The sequence below is a fragment of the Rhinolophus ferrumequinum genome, chromosome 10, assembly GCF_004115265.2.
Source record: "Rhinolophus ferrumequinum isolate MPI-CBG mRhiFer1 chromosome 10, mRhiFer1_v1.p, whole genome shotgun sequence".
In the NCBI taxonomy this organism is placed as follows: domain Eukaryota; kingdom Metazoa; phylum Chordata; class Mammalia; order Chiroptera; family Rhinolophidae; genus Rhinolophus; species Rhinolophus ferrumequinum.
The window spans coordinates 50,371,706-50,392,535 of record NC_046293.1 but is presented as its reverse complement, the minus strand read 5'-3'; the positions used below and the strand labels follow the sequence as shown (position 1 = coordinate 50,392,535).

The window sequence follows — 20,830 nt, the reverse complement described above, 5'->3', positions numbered from 1 at the left end:
AGATCAAATAGCTGGTAAGAGCTGGTAAGTGGTGGGGTAGTGATTCAAACCCAGGTCTACGAGTCTACAAATTAAATTTTTCCACTATACCACACTAACACTTCAAAATCAGGGCTGTGCAAGGAAAGAAATATAAGGGGAAAAACAGATCATAATGCAGCAAAGGTACAGTTAAAATGCGACAGCATGAATTTGGAGTAGATAATGCCAACTCTGTGCCCTCTCCTCCATGGGTTCAACTACCCACATAAAAAGTATTTAACACTGGGAAGTTGCTCAAGTTCTAACAAGTTAGTATGTACTTTTAAGGACTAAAATAGGGCAGGAGAGTTTCACCTACCTTCAAATTATTACTACTGTTCTTTACTAATTAAATATTTACAAAATAGTAGGCTGTGGGTAGTCTTACAGAACTTGTTTCCTAACCATTTGAAACTAGTTTAAGTATTTGTCCAAACTTCAACACCAATCTGAGGAAGTGTTCTATGTCAGTTAAAATATCAGAAAATATCCACCTAAGAATAGATTAATTATCTTTCACTTTGAAAACTGATTTTATTTACAAGGAATAACAGCAAGGCCCTAAGACTAAAAGACATTGGATTGTTGTCAAAAACCAGAATACAGACTCATTTATTTTGTCCTTTTATGATGAGGAAAATTGTGAAAATCTTTCAAATGGACCAAAAAGATTACTGGGCATCTTCAATGAAAAACTAGGCATTTGTAATGCGCACCCTTCCTAGTTTTCTGATTCTATAGGGTTTGCATCTTTTATGATCTTTGAGCTATTTTATAACTGTAAATTGCAGATAACTGATAGCAATGCAAAGGATTCTTGTCCATACACAAACAAATGATTCTGTCCAGTGGAGGGAGAAATGATTTCCCACGTCAAGGGGAAAAGGCCAGCTTTGCATCAATCTGTAAACACATTTCATCATTCTTGATATTATAGACACATGGTACTCTGAATTCTCCTTTGAACTACTTCTAACGTCTTACTGGTTCTCTCATTAATTAACAAGTTGATAACATCTTTTACAAGTGTTCATTTTATGTTCGTATGAAAATCAGGATTTTGCCTTTTAAGAATCTTTTAACAATGAATTTCGACAACATGTAGTAAGTAGATACCATGGAAAATGAAAATTTTAATGAAAAAGCTCAAGGGAAGGAAATATCCTTTTCCATTCATGTATATATTTAAGGAAGGCCAGACAAAACTTTCTCTTATCTCTTTCCAGTTCCAAAATTTTTAAGACTCTAAGAAACACAGTCATTGTTGAAGCTGGTAGTTCTTGAAAGAGCCCATAACTCACAAAAGAATTCTTTCAAATGATATTTCCAGCTGCTTTTTATCCCCTGATGCATAGTGTAAATAAAACAGTCTCAAGAACAAAAGCTTCATCATTTCAGAAATGCTTAGAATCTTTTATCTGAATGATTTTTGTTAATTACAGTCACCAATAAAATAGATGGTACATTTTCATATTGAAATAAAAATTTACATTGGACAAATGTTTTTTCTGAGCCAAAAGATTTTTTGTCAGTCAACCTCTATACAATCATAAAAATATTAACATCTGTTATTTTCAAAATAATAGTTGTCTTCTATTGCATCTCAGGTGAAAGGACAGAATGATTAAATATTTTTAATAAACTAACTTGATTCAAATATATACATACAGCTTAAAGAATCCCAAACCAGAAATCAATACACAAACTAAACATAAAATCAACAACATATTTTCAATTGATTGATACAGGGCTGGGAAAGAATGTGCCAATGCTCAGATCTGGCTTTCTAAGCCCCAAATTTAAAATGTCTCTAAAACCACTAGTCTCTATGGAATTACTGGTTTCACAAAGCAGCTTTTCTCCTCTCGTAGGATCAAACTAATCCCCTGACACTTTGATGAAAGAAAAAAAAAATCAAGTTCCACCAAAAATCTTTACACTCAGCATTCATTCAGATCCTTTCAAACCATTCTCATGGCTTAGAACATGCCAGAAAAATATGGCTCTAGTAAGTAATTATTTTGTCCAAAATTGAACAGAGCAATTTAGATCAGATAATCTGCTGTCCATGTCATTCATAAATCCATGCTACAATTCTTTTTTTTACTTTATAATTTTTATTAGTGACAATGCTTATTTACATCTTACAACTAAATGTGACCAAAAAGTGTGCTAAAATAATGCAGTTGAAAAATCACTGTTCTTGAAATGCTACTATAATTCTTAAACTGAATGCATAATGCATGCAGCATATCGTACATTAAATATTCTAAAAGATACGTTTTCATCTAGTTGAAATTAGTTAAGTAATACTAGCAGATTTAAAAACATGAAAAGTTAACTCTTCTTTCTCCCCACCTCTACTCCTTCCAAACCAACAGGAACCTTTCCGGTAGTAACGTGTGTTAACTGAAAGGAAAGAGAATGCAGATAAACAAAACTGAAAAAGGTACAGAATGCTAATTCCAAAAGAATACGTTACCTCTTCCAAGTTGCAACTGAAGTTAAAGACCTATAGTGAGAAGTCTTCACCATTTTCAATAGTTCAAGATGGGTATATATTATCCTCCTCCTTGGGAATGTAACTCATTCCAGAACTTACTTCACTGACTCTTCTTGAGGTTCTTATCCCACTACAAGCTATTAGCATGTGTTTGTAGGATTCTACAAATTTGGGTCAAATTTCCCTTAGAAGTATCCTTACAGGCGTAAAAAAAGCTAGTCAATTAATTCAACTGAAAGTGTAAATGACAAACAGGCACATATACTCTTGAACCTTTGCAAAAATGTTACTCATCAAAGCTTTGTAACAGTATTTTTCAAATACCAAGCTAAAAAACATAACTGAACCATTTAAAATAAAAGTTAATAGGCTTTTCCCTCTACTCCCAATTCAACAATATATAGATCTGGATACCAAAAACAATAACACAGGTAAATAATTAAATACAGGCATTTGTTCTTTCCAGAAGTGGGAAGAGTATATAGCAGACAGCTATTTCTGTAACAACTTTCTATTCACTAAGCTATCTTCTTTTTTTTTTTTTAATTCAGATAATCAGAGAACTTGCGTGAATCTCCCACGGTGTACAAATCTAGAGAGAAAGGTAAAGAAAGAAGCAAAATGGAAAGAAAAAGAAAACAAAATGGAAAGAACACAAAAATATTCACATTGCCTGTTTGACCATAAACAAAGCAAAACATAATTCACTGCCACCTTCTTCTATACAGAGAAAAAGGAAAAAAAGAAAAAAAACGCAGTCGCCTCTACAAAAAGCGTATCATAAAATACCAACGTTTCTGAATATTTCACTTCCAGAACTGGATCACTACATAAGGTGAGCAAAGTCTTTTCAGCCGAGGTCAGGCAGTGGAGCCGTTCTAGAGACCATTCCCTAATGCTATTCAAAGTCTCTTATTACCCGCTTTACCACCTGCTCTAGAGTCCCCAAATTTAAAATTATTTCTATCACCCACCCCCTTTTCAAAATTTCCCTTAGAAGTATCCTTACAGGTATAAAAAAAGCTAGTCAATTAATTCAACTAAAAGTGTAAATGACAAACAGGCACATATACTCTTGAACCTTTGAAAAAACGTTACTCATCAATTCAAACAAATCTATAAATGGTAAAATTTTTATTGAGAGATTTTTTTCTTTGTTTCTTTTTTTCTCTTTTGGGATGGAAGCACCATTATACCTACTCTCATACAAAAGGAAAAAAAATGTCAAATCCAAAGCTCCCAGGTCCTATCTCTACTGAAGAAAAGAGGTGTTTGCTACTGTGAAGTCTCCTTCCACAGCTCTTAATAAATCCATTCCTGAACATTAAATGAAGGAAGGCAATCTCCTACCTCCACCCCCACGAACTGGGAAGAGAAAGCCTGCCCTAACAAAGGAAGACTCACTACATTCTACCAGTAGCTTCCAAAATTTTTTGAAATGTGTGCGGCATTTTGCATTTTAAAACATGTTTGCAAATTCTTTGATCCATCTCCCATCAAAAGGTAGAGTCTGGGCGGCCGGTTAGTTCAGTTGGTTAGAGCACGGTGCTCTTAACAAGGTTGCCAGTTCAATCCCCACATGGGCCAGTGAGCTACGCCCTCCACAACTAGATTGAAACAACTACTTGACTTGGAGCTGATGGGTTCTGGAAAAACACACTTAAATAAATAAAAAGTTAAAAGGTAGAGTCTAATTCTCTTCCCCATGAAGAGACTGAAGCAGAAGTGTCACTGAGCAACACCAGAAGTTGGGTCATAAAAGGAATAAAACTTCTGCCTGGTACTCTCCCAAGACAGGCAACTTTGCAGTCCCACATCACCATGTAAGCTACCCTAATGCCCTCACACTGGAGAGACTATGGGATGAGGCCTCAGAGGGTTAGAGACGTCTGAGGACTGCTAGCTTTTCGAGTCTTCCCAGCCCAGCCATTAGACATGGGAATAAGGAATCCTTGAGGATGACTCCAAGCCCAGCTATCACCTGCCTCCAACTGCGTTCAGAGACTTTGGTGAGGAAGCCTTGTAAGTGATTCCAGCTCCAGATATCATCTGACTACACCATCGCGAGAAACTCTGAGAAAGAACTGCCTTGCTAAACTCAAACACCAGAACCATAAAAGATAAGAGGGACTGCTTTTTTACACCACTAAGTTTGGCAGGTGTTACAACAGATAACCAAGACAGATTTTGGTGTAGGAAATGGGTTGTTTCCATTTGTGTGTGTGTGTGTGTGTGTGTGAAAATGTTTGGCTTTGGAAATGGATGGCAGGAGAAGGTAAGAAGGGCCTTGAAAGTGTCAGTAAAAGCCTAAAGGGTTTTAAGGACACTGTTAGGAAAAGCCTCAAGGAATCTGTCAATAACGATTTAAAACAGCCAACTACAGATTTTTCCGGTCAGGATGGTAGAGGAGGTAAACACTGTGCTTACTTCCTCTCACAACCATATTAAAATTACAACTAAACTACAGAACCACCACCATTGAGAATCACCGAAGTCTAGCTGAACCAAAGCCCTATGACTAAGAATATACAGAAGAAGCCACCTTGAGACTGGTAGGACGGGCAGAGATGCAGAATGGACTGTTCCCACACCCACATGAGACCATAAAAAATTGGGAGGGATATCTCGGCTGCAGATGTCCCCCCTAGAGGAGCGAGGAGTCCCGCACCACACCAAGCTCCCCAGCCCAAGGTTTCAGCACCAGGGAGAGAAGTCCCCACAACTTCTGGTTGTGAAAACCACCAGAGATCTTGACTGAATGAGACTAGGGCAGCTGCACTCTCAGGCAACAATCTTAAAGGGCCGGTGCATGGACTTACTTGCTGATGGACTCACTCACTCTGAGCTCCAACACTGGAGCAGCAGCTGGAAAGGCGCCAGAAACACATAGGGGAGGAACTGAGTTGTCTGGCTCTGGGGAGAGAGCTGAAGGGTCAGCTTTCTCCCTGACAGAGGAGCTGACGAAAGCCACTGTTTCTTTGTTGAGCCCTCCCCACTCCTGGCATGCAGATGCAGGCATTCGCCATATCTGAGTCTCCATCAGCCTGGCTAACACCATTCATTTGCCCCACGCTGGAAATTCTGAGACCCCACCCCACCTAACTTTCAGGCACGCCCAAGCCGCTTCCAGTGGCTTTCCATACAAACCGCCTTCTTTGACTCATGCTGCAGACTTTCCTAAATTCTTTCAAAGGTTCACAAAAGCCAAACAAGCAGCATCTGGATTCGGCATGCCGAATCCACACCTCTGGCTGAGCAGCATGCCGAATCGCACACCTCTGGCTGAGCAGCCCTAAGCCCAGTACTAGCAACAGCCAGCCTCGGTTGGCGGCATGGCCTCTCCAGACACCTCCAAATACAGCGCAGGTGGTAGCCATCTACAGATTGCTTTCTCAGCTCATGCCAGGTAGCCCCGGGAAGGGTGCAGGCTGCAGCTGAATTTGGCCTCCAGCAGGTCCTCTCCCAGGAGGCCCTGGGGCCTGCCTGCCCAGCGGCCACCTTCAGACTGAGCTGGAGCATCATCTGGCTGCCTCCAAGGATGACAATCCCAAAAGGCAGACTGGGCAAAGCCCTTCTAAAGTGAATCTTGCTCTATAGGGTTAGCCCATGCACCACAACTCCTCCACTGTAGTGATGGCCCGTCCTCACAACCAATCAGCCCAAAGGTCAATCCCTCCCATTGATGTGCAAACAGCAACCAAAGCTCAATTACAACAGGAGGACACACACAACCCATACAAAGGGACACACCTGGAGCACCTGGCTCTAGTGACCAGGAAGACTGAGCTACTGGGCCCCACAGGACATCAACTAGATAGTGCCACTCTACTAGACTGGGAGGCATAGCAGCCCTACCTAATACATAGAAACAAACAAAGGGAGGCAGCCAAAATGTGGAGACAAAGAAACATGTCCCAAATGAAAGAACAGCACAAAGCTCCAGAAAAATAACTAAACAAAATGGAGACAAGCAATCTACCAGACACAGTGTTCAAAAGATGCTTAAGGATGCTCAATGATCTCAGGGAGAACTTCAACAAAGAGATAAGAAACATAAAAATGGAAATAGAAAACATTAAAAAGAACCAGTTAGAAATAGAGAATACAATAACTGAAATGAAGAATACATTAGAGGAAATCAATAGATTAGATGAAGCAGAGTATCGAATCAGTGATTTAGAAGGTAAGGTTAACAGAAAACATCCAATCAGAACAGCAAAAAGAAAAAAACAATCCAAAAAAATTAGGATACTTTAAGGGGCCTCTGGGACAACATCAAGTACACCAACATTTGCATCACTGGGGTACCAGAAGGAGAGAGAGAACAAGGAATTGAAAACCTATTTGAAGAAATAATGATGGAAAACTTCCCTAACCTGGCAAAGGAAATAGATATTCAAGTCTAGGAAGCACAGAGAGTGCCAAACAATATGAACCCGAAGAGGCCCACACCAAGACACATCATAATTAAAATGACAAACGTTAAAGACAAAGAAAGCATCTTAAAAGCTGTAAAAAAGTAGTTAGTTATGTACAAGGGAGCTCCCATAAGACTGTCTACTGATTTCTCAACAGAAACTTTGCAGGCCAGAAGGGACTGGCACAAAATAGTCAAAGTGATGAAAAGCAAGAACCTACAAACAAGATGACCCAGCAAAGCTATCATGTAGAATTGAAGGACAGATAAAGAGCTTCCCAGACAAGAAAAAGCTAAATGAGTTCATCACCACTAAACCAGTATTACAAGGAAATCTTAGAGGGTCTGCTTTAAGATGAAAAACAAAAACCAAAAAAAACATCGAAAATATAATAACATGGCAATAACCACATATCTATCAAAAATTACTTTCAATGTAAATGGATTAACTGCTCCAATCAAAAGACACAGCATGGCTGAATGGATAAGAAAACAAGACCCGGGCCGGCCTGGTGGTTCAGGAGGTTGGAGCTCCATGCTCCTAACATAGAAGGATGCCAGTTCAATTCCCACATGGGCCAGTGAGCTCTCAACCACAAGGTTGCTGGTTCGACTCCCACAAGAGATGGTGGGCTGTGCCCCCTGCAACTAACAACAGCAACTGGACCTGGAGCTGAGCTGCACCCTCCACAACTAAGATTGAAAGGACAACAACTTGACTTGGAAAAAGTCCTGGAAGTACACACTGTTCCCCAATAAAGTCCTGTTCCCCTTCCCCAATAAAATCTTTTTAAAAAAAGAAAACAAGACCCATACATATGCTGCCTACAAGATACTAACTTCAGATCAAAAGACACACGTATAGACTGAAAGTAAAGGGATGGGAAAAGATATTTCATGAAAGTGAAAAGAAAAAAAAAACTGAGGTAGCCATACTTATACCAGATAAAATAGACTTTATAACAAGGGCTGTAACAAGAGACAAAGAAGGACCTAGTAATCCCACTACTGGGTATTAATCTGAAGAAACCCAAAATGCTACTTCAAGGGGACATGTGTATATGTATGTTCATTACAGCATTGTTTACAATGACCAAGATCTGAAGACAACCTAGCCGTCCATTGAATGGAAAGAAGAGGTGGTCCATATATACAATGGAATATTACCCAGCCATAAAAAAGGAATGAAATCTTGCCATCTGCAACAACATGGATGGACCTAGAAGGTACTGTGTTGAGTGCAGTAAGTCAGAGAAAAACAATTGTCTTATGATTTCACTTGTAAGTGGAATCTAAACAACAAAATAAACCAACGAAACAGAAACAAACTCATAGATACACAGAACGTTTTAATGATTGCCAGATGAAAGGGGAGTTGGCGGTGGGTGAAAAAGGGTAAGGGATTAAGAAGTACAATTGGTTGTTACACAGTAGCTGGGGATGTAGGGTGTAGCATAAGGAATATAGTCAATAATATTGTAATAACTATGTATGGTGTCAGATGAGTACCAGATTTATCGGGGTGATAGATGGGGGGTTTTGAGGGGCAGGGTGAAAAAAGTGAAGGAAGAAATACAAATTGGTAGTTACAAAACAGTCATGGGGATGTAAAGCAAAGCATAGTGAATATAATCAATAATATGGTAATAACTATGAATAGTTCCAGGTGGGTACCAGACTAGTCAGGGGAATCACTTCTTAAATTATACAAATGTCTAACAAATATACTGTACACTTGAAATTAACATAAAATATTGGATGTCAACTGTAATTGAAAAATTAAAAAAGCGGAGAGAAAGATTAAGGGGAATAAGAGGTTCAAATTTCCAGGTATAAAACAAATAAGTAATGGGGATGTAATGTACAGCATAGGGAATACAGTCAATAATATTGTGATAGCATGGTACAGTGTCAGATGGGTGCTGCTGGACTTATCATGGTGATCACTTCTTTAGGTATATAAATGTTGAATAACTATGGTGTACCCCTGAAAGTAACATAACATTGTATATTAGCTATATTTTAATAAATATCTTTTAAAAAATAAAAAATGAATAAATAAAACAGCCAATTATAATCTATTGGTAAAATTCAACCTGCTTCCTGTTTTTGTAAATAAAGTTTTATTGGAACACAGCCACACCCATTCATTTACATATTGTCTGAGGCTACTTTCTCACTACAAGAGCAGAGTTGAACAGGTGTGCCAGAGATCATATGGCCTAAAAAGCCTAAAATATTTACTATCTGGCCCTGGACAGAAAAGGGTTGCTGATCCTAGACTTAAAAGAAAGTGAGGAAAGTGTTCATTGGAAGCTGAAGGAAAGGAGAATCTTACTAGATGATGGGAAAATTTAGCAAAGCTGTCACCTGCGGTAATATGGAAAATAGAAAATATAACTAATGAAATGATGGATTTGGGTAGGAAGATTCCCAGGCAGAATGTCAAAAGTGTCAACTAGTTGTTTGTCTGTTTGTTTGTTTTAGGTATGTATCATAACGTGCAGGCAGAGAGAGATGAGAAAAAGGAATTCTATAATTTTCAAGCAGAATATAGAGTAAATAACAAGGACTTACAAGGTCAAAAAAGACCTGTTTCTTATTCCCAGCTTCCCCATATAACAAATGTTTCTCAAATTAAGAAATACCCTCTGGGCAAAGATCAAATCCAAGGCAGTGTCAGGGAAACATGGCCTAAAAATTAAACTTTTGTTTATACTAAGAGTTGGCAAACTTTTTCTGTAAAAGGGTCAGATGAATATTTTAGGTTTAGAGGGCCATATACAGCCTCTGTTGAAAATTGTTTTGTTTTGTTTTGTTTTTACAACCCTTTAAACACAAATGCAAAAACAAATCTTAGCTCAATGGCCACAGTTTGCCTACACTCAGTTTAGACTCCAAAGAGATTTAAGGTGGTGCCTCATAGATCTTTTCAAACAAAAGGCCTTCTAAGAATCTTAAAGGCATTGACCCACAAACGCCCTAAAGGGAGTTGATAGGGTTCAGGACACGCTACCCCAAAATACAGCACATTGGCATACTGACTATTTTAAACTGAAAGAGCTTGAGAAAAGGGCATAGCGGGAAGGTCACTCTGACCTTCCCCTGCCCTTCTCCCCTGAAGCAAGTCACAAAACCTTCATGTGAGACGAGACGTGCCCTCCTCCTTCCCTCTACAGGGGAAACGAGCATCCTTATCTCAAAGATCAAAGGACACAGAGAAGAATCCTCACAAACCGGCCTTGCTCAGTTGCCCCAGTTTATAAACTCACCTCATACTCCTTAAGCTATCAAATTCCTTCATGACTGTCCACTCTTCGTCAAACCCAGCACAAAAGTACTCAGATTTAAACATTTCTTCAGGTCTTCATTTACTTATGAAGGCTCCATGTCACATAAAACATATTAATTTGTATGCTTTCTCCTCTGTCTTTGTCAGTTTAATTTTCAGACCCAGCCAGGTACCTAAAAGGTCGAGGAAAACATTTTCCTACACTACAGAGCGTGAGGTGCAGAAGGCCTTATATTAGTGTGTAATGTGTGGCTTTTGTCTAACAGAGTGAATCCCTCCAAAAGATTCACAGGGAATTTTATGATCAGAAACACTATTATCTTGGAGTAAAAACGACAGAGACAGTACAAAATGCAAAGAGTCTTTTGGGACACCCCACACACTCAAACCTCTATGAGCAGGAAACAGGTTAAGAAAATTACTCAGTTGCAAACACTGGATACATTTTATCGAAAACAATAATTCAGAGGGCAAAACTCAGAGCTGTGGAGAATAATTCCTAGGCAGTAGGACTGACCACAGAACTGGTAATATGTTCCTGGTTGGACTTCAGAATTGCTTTGGACCAGTGACTACTGTGTTCCTTACATTTTTCTTTCTTTTTGAAGAGGAATGTGGTTATCTTAAGCCTGTCCACTATTGCATATTGGGGCTGGGTGGGAGGAGAGAATGCCCATCTTTAGTTTACAGGTCTTTAAAGGGAAAGCAATGGTCCTCCAGGAGCTATACCCAAGGACCACATCCGAATAGCCTTATCTGCACCTGGATATGATTTAGATGACAAGCTCTGGACCCCAAGCCTGAGGCTGATGCTGCACTAGTTAAGCCTCTGGGGGACTTGAGTATGTTTTGCAAGTAGGAGGAATGTAAATAATTTGTGGCCAAAGGGAAAACTGAGGTGACTGAAATATGTCTGGATATTCCTTACACACTGCTCAGCAAAAGGTGGCTTCTAGTTCCCTTCACTTCAAATAGGCGTTGACCTTAGTGACTCACTCCTAATGAACAAAACACAGTGTAAATGACACTGATTCTGAATTTACGTCATAAAAGACAATATAGCTCTTTTCTGGCTCCCTTACCCCATACATGTGCTTTTGGAGCCCTAAGCCTCCATTTAAGAAGTCTGGCTACCATGAAGCCCCTATGCTGGAAAAACTACACAGAAATAGAGAGAGAGATTCAAGGAGTCCCAGCTATTCCAGCAACTAGCTATTTGGACTTCCCTGCTCAAGTGCCAGACATGTGAGTTCGGAAGGAAGCCTTTGTGACAGATAACTCCAGGCCCATGTGATTACAAGTGCTTGACAGAACTCATGCAGGAATCACTTAGCTGAGCCTAGGCAACACCCAGAAGCATGAGTTTTATCCCGTTTGGAGTGGTTTTGTTCCTTAGCAATAGACAATGGCAACAACACGCCTGAAGACCCTAGCCTGAAATGCTGGGAGCTCAAACTTTGCCTGTCTTTCTATATTACCAACCAAATAATATCAAACAGTATCGTTATGCTCACCTAGCTCCTTCTTCTTCCCCCAGCTGACATACTTGACTTGACCATGTAAAAAATATTTTTATGATTGATTTAACATGTATACAATTACATTGCGACAATTATTGTGTTTCAAATTATATACCAGTCTAGGTGTTATTTGAAACCATTTTTATTTACACACACACACACACACACACACACAAAATGATTTGCTGCTTACTAGCATGTAATTTCACTTATGTTACAAATATTTTTAAATAACTAAGTAATTTGAGACATGGAGTCATACTACCTCCTCTGCAACAAAACACTAATTTGTAGTGTTTTTAAATGTGCGTACACGTGCAGCAGAACTAGAATCGTCACTAGAGATAATAACTGCTATTTCTAAGGTCTCTTCACTTTTTTTTTTAAACTTTCATTTATTTTAAGTGCGTTTTTCCAGGACCCATCAGCTCCAAGTCAAGTAATTATTTCAATACAGTTGTGGAGGGCGCAGCTCACAGTGGCCCATGTGGGGATCGAACCATCAACCTTGTTGTTAAGAGCACCGCGCTCTAACCAACTGAGCTAACCGGCCGCCCCGAGGTCTCTTCATTTTTAAACACCATGATCTAAGTTCAGAGAAAGTAAATCTTTTGCATCTGAAGATACACCATTCAATGTGTTTTAGATCACTGGCAAGGAATTTAATGTTCTAGCTCTCAGAAGAAAACAAGGAATCTGATGTTCACAGATTATAAACATAGTTAATTTAAGCTCAATTTCTGTAGAGGAGCTGAAACAGCTGAGCTAAGAACTAATTGGCCCCAGCAGAATAGCAGAAGGTACTCTGCAATAGGAAGAACAGAGAGGTCTGAGGTCAAGATAACTCAGTCTGAAAATGTAATTACTTTCTCCATTGTATAAGCACTTCCAACTAGACATTTTAAGGAAAAAAAGCTTTAATACTCTATGCTACCAAATAACTAAGATATCCTAAATTATTCAGCAGCAGTTTAATTAACCTTCTTTCATTTTTTCCTAGACTGTCAAATGTTTGATTTTTTAGAAGAAAAAATCAAATATAATCATAATTAGTTTGAGAAGAAATTGTAAAGAATGAAATGTGTTGTTTTGTATATGATCCTTTGAACACTGAGTAATACACACACACACACACACACACACACACACCTCCAAGTTAACTAAAAGAGGTCAGTGTGCAAAAGTCTATTCAATCCATAATAAGGCTGATTTTAAATATTAGTCTAGGTTCTGTGTCCTGATAGCAGAGAGCCATCCAAAAGGGGAAAAAAAGGTTCTCTCTTACTCAGAGGGCAAAAAGTTTAGGCCCTGTACAAATTTTGAAATAAGTTAAGGTCACTTCCCACAGAGAATCCACAACTACCTAAATCATCCTTCCTCATTCAAAAGTCCCATCAGGCCAACAACAAAACTATGGGTGGCTGCAGGACATGTAACTCTCCTCGCTGTTCTCTTTGCCTGGCTAACTCCAACTCAACTTTCCGGTCTCTGTCCAAACGTCACTAACTCCAGAACCTGCACTCTTCCCCTCCCTCCCTGTCTAAGCCGAACTCAATGCTTTCACTGCAGGCTTCCAAAGAACCCTCCCTACTCCTACCATAGCACTCACATTAAATTATAACTTGTTTGTCTTTCCTGCTAGATTGTAAAATCCATGTAAGCAGGAACCTGTCTAGTTGCTCAAGATGATATTGTGAGATCTAGCCCACAGAGCCTGTGTGTGCCTGACACACAGTAGGTTCTAGTAAATATTCCATGAAATACATGCATCTAGCAATCGTTGAGTCTCCCATCCAGCAACAGCTCTTCCAGAACCTGTCAGGACACAGGTCCTTGGGCAGGTTCCCTCCTTCCAAACAATACTTGACTCTCCCTCCCAGGACACAGGTCAAACTCTTTCCCTCTTCTACCTCCTCTACGTCCTTGGCCATATTTAATATTTAAGGAATCTAAAACCAGCTCTCCCTGAAACCTCTTCCCTTTCCAATCCTAAAGCTAAGCCTCCCCAATACCTTACTGTAATTTGCTGTCATTTCCCCAGCAAGCTAATAACAGCATCATTGACCAGTTTCCAGGATATTTAAGATATTTAAGAGTAGGGTACTGAACACGTCTAGATGTTCTACTCTAAGTTTGCAGGAAGAAAGGGGAGAAAATAGAGGCAGGGCAGGTGAACAACTGGGAATAGAACAGGGGATTCTAGTTTTTGAATAGCTGGATTAACAGCATTTTACTGCAGACCACTTGGACTCCAGGAGAGGAGAGCGAGGAACGGGCTCCCGGGCCTCTGCCTGTCCTGCAGCCTCTACGGCACACCGGCAGGAGTAAAGGAACCCCTTTCTCTGCAGCTTCTGTCAGTACCTCTATCACTCATCTGCTTACACTACAATTTGCACTGAGACACCATGACTGATCTCATTATTAACTCTATCCCTCTTTGTCCCAGAAACCCCAGGACTCTGGGGTCATTCCAAATCCTCCAAACTCTCATCCCCATATGGCGAAGTGTATCCGTGAATTGCCTCCCTCTCCCACTCCTCAGTTCCTGAAATCTTTCCACTATGTCCTCTAAGGCTTATCAGCAAAATCCCCTGTACCTTCAACTTGTCTGAATGATCCCTCCACCTTTTTGCTCTAATTAAAATCTAATTGCTCTGAGGCCACTGCTCTCTACACAGGCCTATCAGTAGTTTTCGCTCCCACTTATACAACTGGGCCTGGGGGTAAAAGAGATAGGTACTCACCTTATACTTCATTTCTGCTTCCAGATTATTCCCCTTTGTTCCTTCCTAAAAAGCTCTGTTAGACCATACCACCACCTCCTCCGCTCCTCTTTGCTACATTCATCTGGATATGCCTGGGTCACTTCTCAAGCCTCAGAGATTTGAGTTACTACCTCCCTGGGCTGTCATAATTCCAGGGGATTTCAAACAGGAACCTCGATTACTGTTGTGACACTCAGACTCTCAGTTCCTTGACTTCCTCGTATGCAATGGTTTGTCCTCCACCCTAAATTAGGCACGCACTCTCTTAGTCAGTACCCCAGAACTTGTCAATACAGTAACTATATAGTCCCTTCACAATCTCTACTTCATCTGCACCCCACTCACTAATCACCACTTCCTATCTTCGGCACCCCAACTCCAACAAGACTTTGACCCCACAGGACTGACAAACCATTGATCCCACTGCCCTCTCATGTCCTCATTTCCCACCTTAGCTTAGAGTTCAAAGTCCATCATTACACTCTTGCCCCCTCCCTCACTTCATTATGCTTTCCTGGCAAAACACAACTCCCTGTCAAACAACTAAACCCTATAGGGCATTAAAGGGACAACTGGAAATTTGAAAACTGATAGGATATTTTATATTAAGGAATTGCTAAAAATTTTTTGGTATGGTAATGGTATTTTTTGGTAAGCATCCATATCTCTTAAAGATAAAATATGAAATATTTATGCATAAAACATGATGTCTGGGACTGCTTCAAAATAATATGGAAGGGAGGCGGCCAGATGGCTCAGATGGTTAGAGCGCAAGCTCTCAACAAGGTTGCCAGTTCAATTCCCGCATAAGATGGTGAGCTGCGCCCTCTGCGACTAAAGATTGAAAACGGTGACTGGACTTGGAGCTGAGCTGCGCCCTCCACAACTAGATTGAAGGACAACGACTTGGAGCTCATGGGCCCTGGAGAAACACACTGTTCCCCAATATTCCCCAATAAAAAAAAATAATAATATGGAAGGGTGGATGTGGGTCAGGGTAAAGATAAAACAAGATCTGCTATTAGTTAGTATTTGTTGAAGCTGTGTAATGTATACATGTACTTCTGTATATTAAAAATTTTCCCTAAAAAACATGTTAAAAATAAAAAATACACTGTCTCTCTATGCAATGCCTGCACCATGCAGCTAAACATGGCTTTGAAAACACACACACACACACACACACCCATACTAAAGTCTCATTTAAAAGTCACAATCAGTAACTTCAAATGGTCTCTTACCTCAGCATGACAATCCTACAACTTTTGCCTTATGCATTCATTCTCCCACTCCCTCATAGGTCCATTTCATGTCATTTCCTCTCTTCTCAAGCCATCAATACCTCTCCTTCACCTTCACTCTCAGCTGCCATCTTTCCTTCCATTTTCTCAGTGAAATAGGAAGCAATCGTGCCCACTCCCAGCATCGGTTTCCATTTGCCTTGTCTTCCCTCCTGGTCATTTATGTCGATGAACTGACTGCTCCTGTCTGCGGCCAACGCCTCCACTTGGACACCAAATCCCAAACCCTGTTGCCCAGTGATTACCCATTCTCACTTCTGCATCACCACTGTTTCCTTCTCTACTGGATCTTGCCCATCAGCATTATTTAAACACACTCTTGGGATATCTGAGGATATGTGGAGTCGCAGGGCTGGGTGTCTCCTGCTATCTGAAAGCAGCGGGGACTGCCGGGTTTTAATCCCCTATGGGCATTTCTCGCTGGCCTTGCGGAGAGACTTCTTAACCACCACAACCAAGGAAGGATTTGACATGAGGCGAGTGAACATAACTCCTTTAGAACAAAGGAAATTAACTTTTGATACCCATGCATTGGTTAGGGACTTGGAAACTCATGGATTTAACAAAGCACAAGCAGAAACAATTGTATCAGCATTAACCAGTTTATCAAATGTCAGCTTGGATACTATCTATAAGGAGATGGTCACTCAAGCTCAACAGGAAATAACAGTACAACAGCTAATGGCTCATTTGGACGCCATCAGAAAAGATATGGTCATCCTAGAGAAAAGTGAATTTGCAAATCTGAGGGCAGAGAAAGAGAAAATGCAAATTGAATTAGAACAAGTTAAACAACAACTGATAAATGAAACTAGTTGAATCAGAGCAGATAATAAACTGGACATCAACCTAGAAAGGAGCAGAGTAACAGGTATGTTTACAGATCAAGAAAAGAAACTTATGGAAGCAACCACAGAATTTACCAAAAAGGATAACAAAATCAAAAGTATTATTTCAGAGACCAATAATAAAATTGACACTGAAACTGCATCTTTAAAAACACTGATTGGAATCCAACAAGCTTGAGACAATTCGTTATCTTGCAGTCTCAGTGTTTGCTTGCCTGGCAATAGCACTGGGATTTTATAGAATCTGGAAATAGCAGTGAAATGACTATATTATGCCCCTACTGCTGCTGCTGTTGACTGCTTAGAAGCTTCACCAGGATAGATTTGCTTTGAACATTGAAAGTTGCGGCAAAACTTAATACAAGATTAATCAAAGTACGTATAGACTAAAAAGAAATGTTTTAGAATGAGAAGATGTATTTTGTCTGTTTATGTGTCTTCATTATGTTGAAAAGCTGCCATTCAAAACCTGATTAATTTTGTCTTTATCCTTTTGATAGTTCATAGAAACTGAACCAGAGTTTTCTTGTGTTTGCCTGAACAACTGTGTAAATCATATAGGATTTCTTTGTTATCTGCTGCCCAAATACTTTGTTACTGTATTCAACTTTCCTGACAACTACTGCATAATTACCTTTTCATATAAAAACAGCAAAGTTGTCTGGATTTTAAAAGTGACTTACCATATAGCTAGAGACTGTTCTGGGTTTTTTTGTAAAGAACAATAAAAAGAATAAATTTTAGATTTAAAAAAAAATAAACACACTCTTATTCCTCCCATTTTTACTTTTTTATTGAGGTATAATTGATGTAACATGTTAGTTTCAAGTGTATAATTATTTCTCCTATTTTAAAAGGCCAACTCTTAACCCCAATTTCCCCTCTAGCTAGCTATGTACCCATTTCTCTGTTCTCCATGACAGCAAAACTCCTAGAAGAAGCTATGTTCAGTCGCCAAATTCCTTTCCTTTCTCTTTCAAGATCACCCCCTTAGGCTTTTTCTTCCTGATTTTTCTAAGGAAGCTTCTCCTCCTGTCAAGATCAGCAATAACTTCCAAACTGCTAAATCCAATGGTCAATGTTTAGTCGTCATCTTATTTGCATATCTGCAACACCCGGCACACCATATGTATTTTTACTTTATCTCAACACTCCCCTCCCCAGAAGGGAAGCTCAAGGAGGACAGGGAGGTTGGTTTTGTTCACAGCTAGATCTCCAGCACCTCGAAGAACAGTGTCTGGCACATGGTACCACATTTCCCTGATTCAAGATGCCTTTTTATTTCGTATTTTAATATCTCTGAAATTCAGACACAATCAATGACATCTTACAATTGTTATTTGTTTCTTCCAAGTACGACATGTTTCTTCCACATACGACACTACCAACCTGAAACAATTTAATTAAAGTCCCTGCTTGAGATTTTTATATCACAGAGGTAGTACGAATTCAGATTGAGAACCAGTTCAAATTCCCAAGAAAGTTTTTACCCCTCCTACACAACGCTGGGATTGAGACTTGCTGTCCCTTTCTGTGTGGTAGGTTTAGTTCTCATTTACATTCTCATGTAGTTTCCCAGCTCTGTAGCATCTCATAGACTACCCATCATGGGCCTATTTCTCTTTTTTCAGTAGCATATAGAATAATGGTGCATCTTACAACTAATGGTACAAAAATAGCAATACGAGCATGTTATTTAGAGAAATGGAGATAAATATCAAAAAGTGTTAACTGAAAAAGCTCAACTGCCTGAGTAAAGAGAAATAAAGGAGAAAAGGTGCTTTTTTCTTTTTTAACAAACTTTACAGAGCTATTTGATTTTATAAACTACGTACACATACAGCTTTGATAAAAAGGAACCCTAAATAAAATAATTAAATTATTTTTGACAAAAACAAAGGGGAGGGAAAAATGTATGTGGACATGGGAAAAATGCAGGAGTCAGAAGGTAGGAAGTCCTTGAGTCTATCTAGTAAGAGCAAAATAAAGAGGAAGGACAAAAACAAAGGGAAAAAAATCCAAAATAATTTTGCAGGGACTGGAGACAAACATGCTGCAACAGTCTCAGATACAAAAAGTCAAAACTGTCAGGTTCTTTTAATTGAAATTGTAAGGAATAGTACAGAAATAGACCTTCTCAACTGAGCTCCATGTTACCTAATGTACCTCTCCATCTGAATGTACAAGAAACTCAAACTGAAGATATCTCTAGTAAAAAGAACTGCTTAACACAAATCATTTTCTAAAAATTAAGGGCAGGGGATGGATTTTGTATATTTACACATAAAGGATTATGTATGCGTGAGAGATAAAAAGAATATCCATACTCCAACTAAATCTACCAACAATCAATAAAATTATACCCAAATTTTCCAAGTTAAAAAAAATTAACGTCTCCGTTAAATTCATCCACTCCCCAACCTGCTCTTCTTACAACGCTTACTTTAGATGGGAGGTGTTACTCAGTCTCCCAAACAAGAAACCCAGGAAGTGATGCTAGATTCTTCCCCTATTCCCCCATTTAATCTAATCACACCTAACATTTTTAAATTCTTTTGAATTTACCTTGTCCATTCCAACTACCTTATATCAGGACTTAATCTCTTCTTTGGATTACAGCAATAGCTTTATAATGTTCCAACCATCCTCTATGTAATTGCTGAAGCAATCCTTCTAAATTGAACGTAAGCCTGCTTATGTCACTCGCCTGCTTAAAACCCTCCAAAGTCTAAAGTTAAAGCTCCTCAGCATTGCAAATAAAATTCTTTATTAATTGACCCCAGTCTGGCTTCCACCCTTATTTAAAACCACTTAATCTCATTCATTCATTCATTTATTCAGTCAGTCACCAAATATTTACTGAGCACCTCTAACACACCAGATTCTGTACTAGGCACTGGGAAATACTCTAATAAACAAAATAAAATGTCCTACACTCTCATAGCTTACAGTCAAATGCAGGAAATTGCTCAAATATATTCATCCACTTAAATATTTTTTGAATGTCTACTTGTACTATTGCACTGGAAATAACAGTGTTGAGCAAGATAAAGTCCCTACCGTCAGACAGATTATATTCTAGTGAGACGTGATAAATACCATGAAAATAAAGCTCCGGATGCTATGAGATACACAGGGACAGGGAAACCTAAACCAACCTGAAGGGTCAAGAAAGACTTCTCTCAGGAAGTGATAATGAGATACGATACCAAAGATGAGCAGGCAATGACAAGGGAAGGAGTAGTGGTGGCGAAGAACATTCCCGACAGAGGGAATGGCAAGTACAAAGGCCGTGAGGTGAGTGGGAGACCAGGGCCCTAGGAAAAATTAAAAGCCAGAGTAACTAGACAGTAGAAATGGTGCCAGAGGAAGCTGACAACATAGGCACTAAAATCTAAATCAAATAAATGATGACTGTGTTGGGAATGGATTATTAGGGTTATAAGAGTGGAATTTGGGGAGTCCATTTAAAAGGCTATTACAGTCGTCCAAAGTTGAAGCCAAATGATAAATAGGAATATCTGAATCAGACAGATGCATTAATGCCTAGGAGTTGCAGAGGAGTCTAGGCCATAGGCCCTGTGCCAAGCCCACAACAAGTTGGAACTGGGTATAAACTCAAGAAACACAAAGGACTACTCTATACATGAAACAGGATATAGAAACACTAAGCTCACTAACTGAGAAAAAAGCAAACACTGTATTAGGCCTAGAGATGGAAAAAGTAACCCAGAAGAAAATCAGACTCCAGACCTATACCATTCACAGATGTGGAGTCTAAATTCACCCTACACGTGTAGTGCAGGGACCCCAAGCTGGCACTTCATCATAAATAAGGTTCAGAACTAAAGAATGAAATAGGACCACACACAGCAGAAGCAAATGAGCAACTACACCGTAGAGATGCTTCCACAATCTGAGACACATATGACTTAAATTCAGGGTTTAAAGAAAAAACAAACACAAAGAAGCAAACCTCACATGGAAATCAGCTGATGCAGCAATCAGGGACTAGAGAATACAAAGTAATATGACATTCTGAAAAAGACATTCTAAAGGAGGGATTAAAAACAAGATGGGATTCCCTCTAAGATCAGAAACAAGACAAGGGTATCTACTCTTACTATTTCTCTTCAATATTGTACAAGAGGTTCCAGCCAGTG

The 20,830-nt window shown here is 39.4% G+C and overlaps 1 protein-coding gene and 1 pseudogene across 4 annotated transcripts in view; one reads left to right on the top strand and one right to left on the bottom strand.

Moving 5' to 3' along the window:
* SPATS2 (spermatogenesis associated serine rich 2) overlaps positions 1-20,830 on the bottom strand; it is a 106,661-nt gene that overhangs the window by 66,142 nt on the left and 19,689 nt on the right. The window lies entirely within an intron of this gene.
* Positions 16,251-16,921, top strand: LOC117028629 (coiled-coil domain-containing protein 90B, mitochondrial-like; annotated as a pseudogene).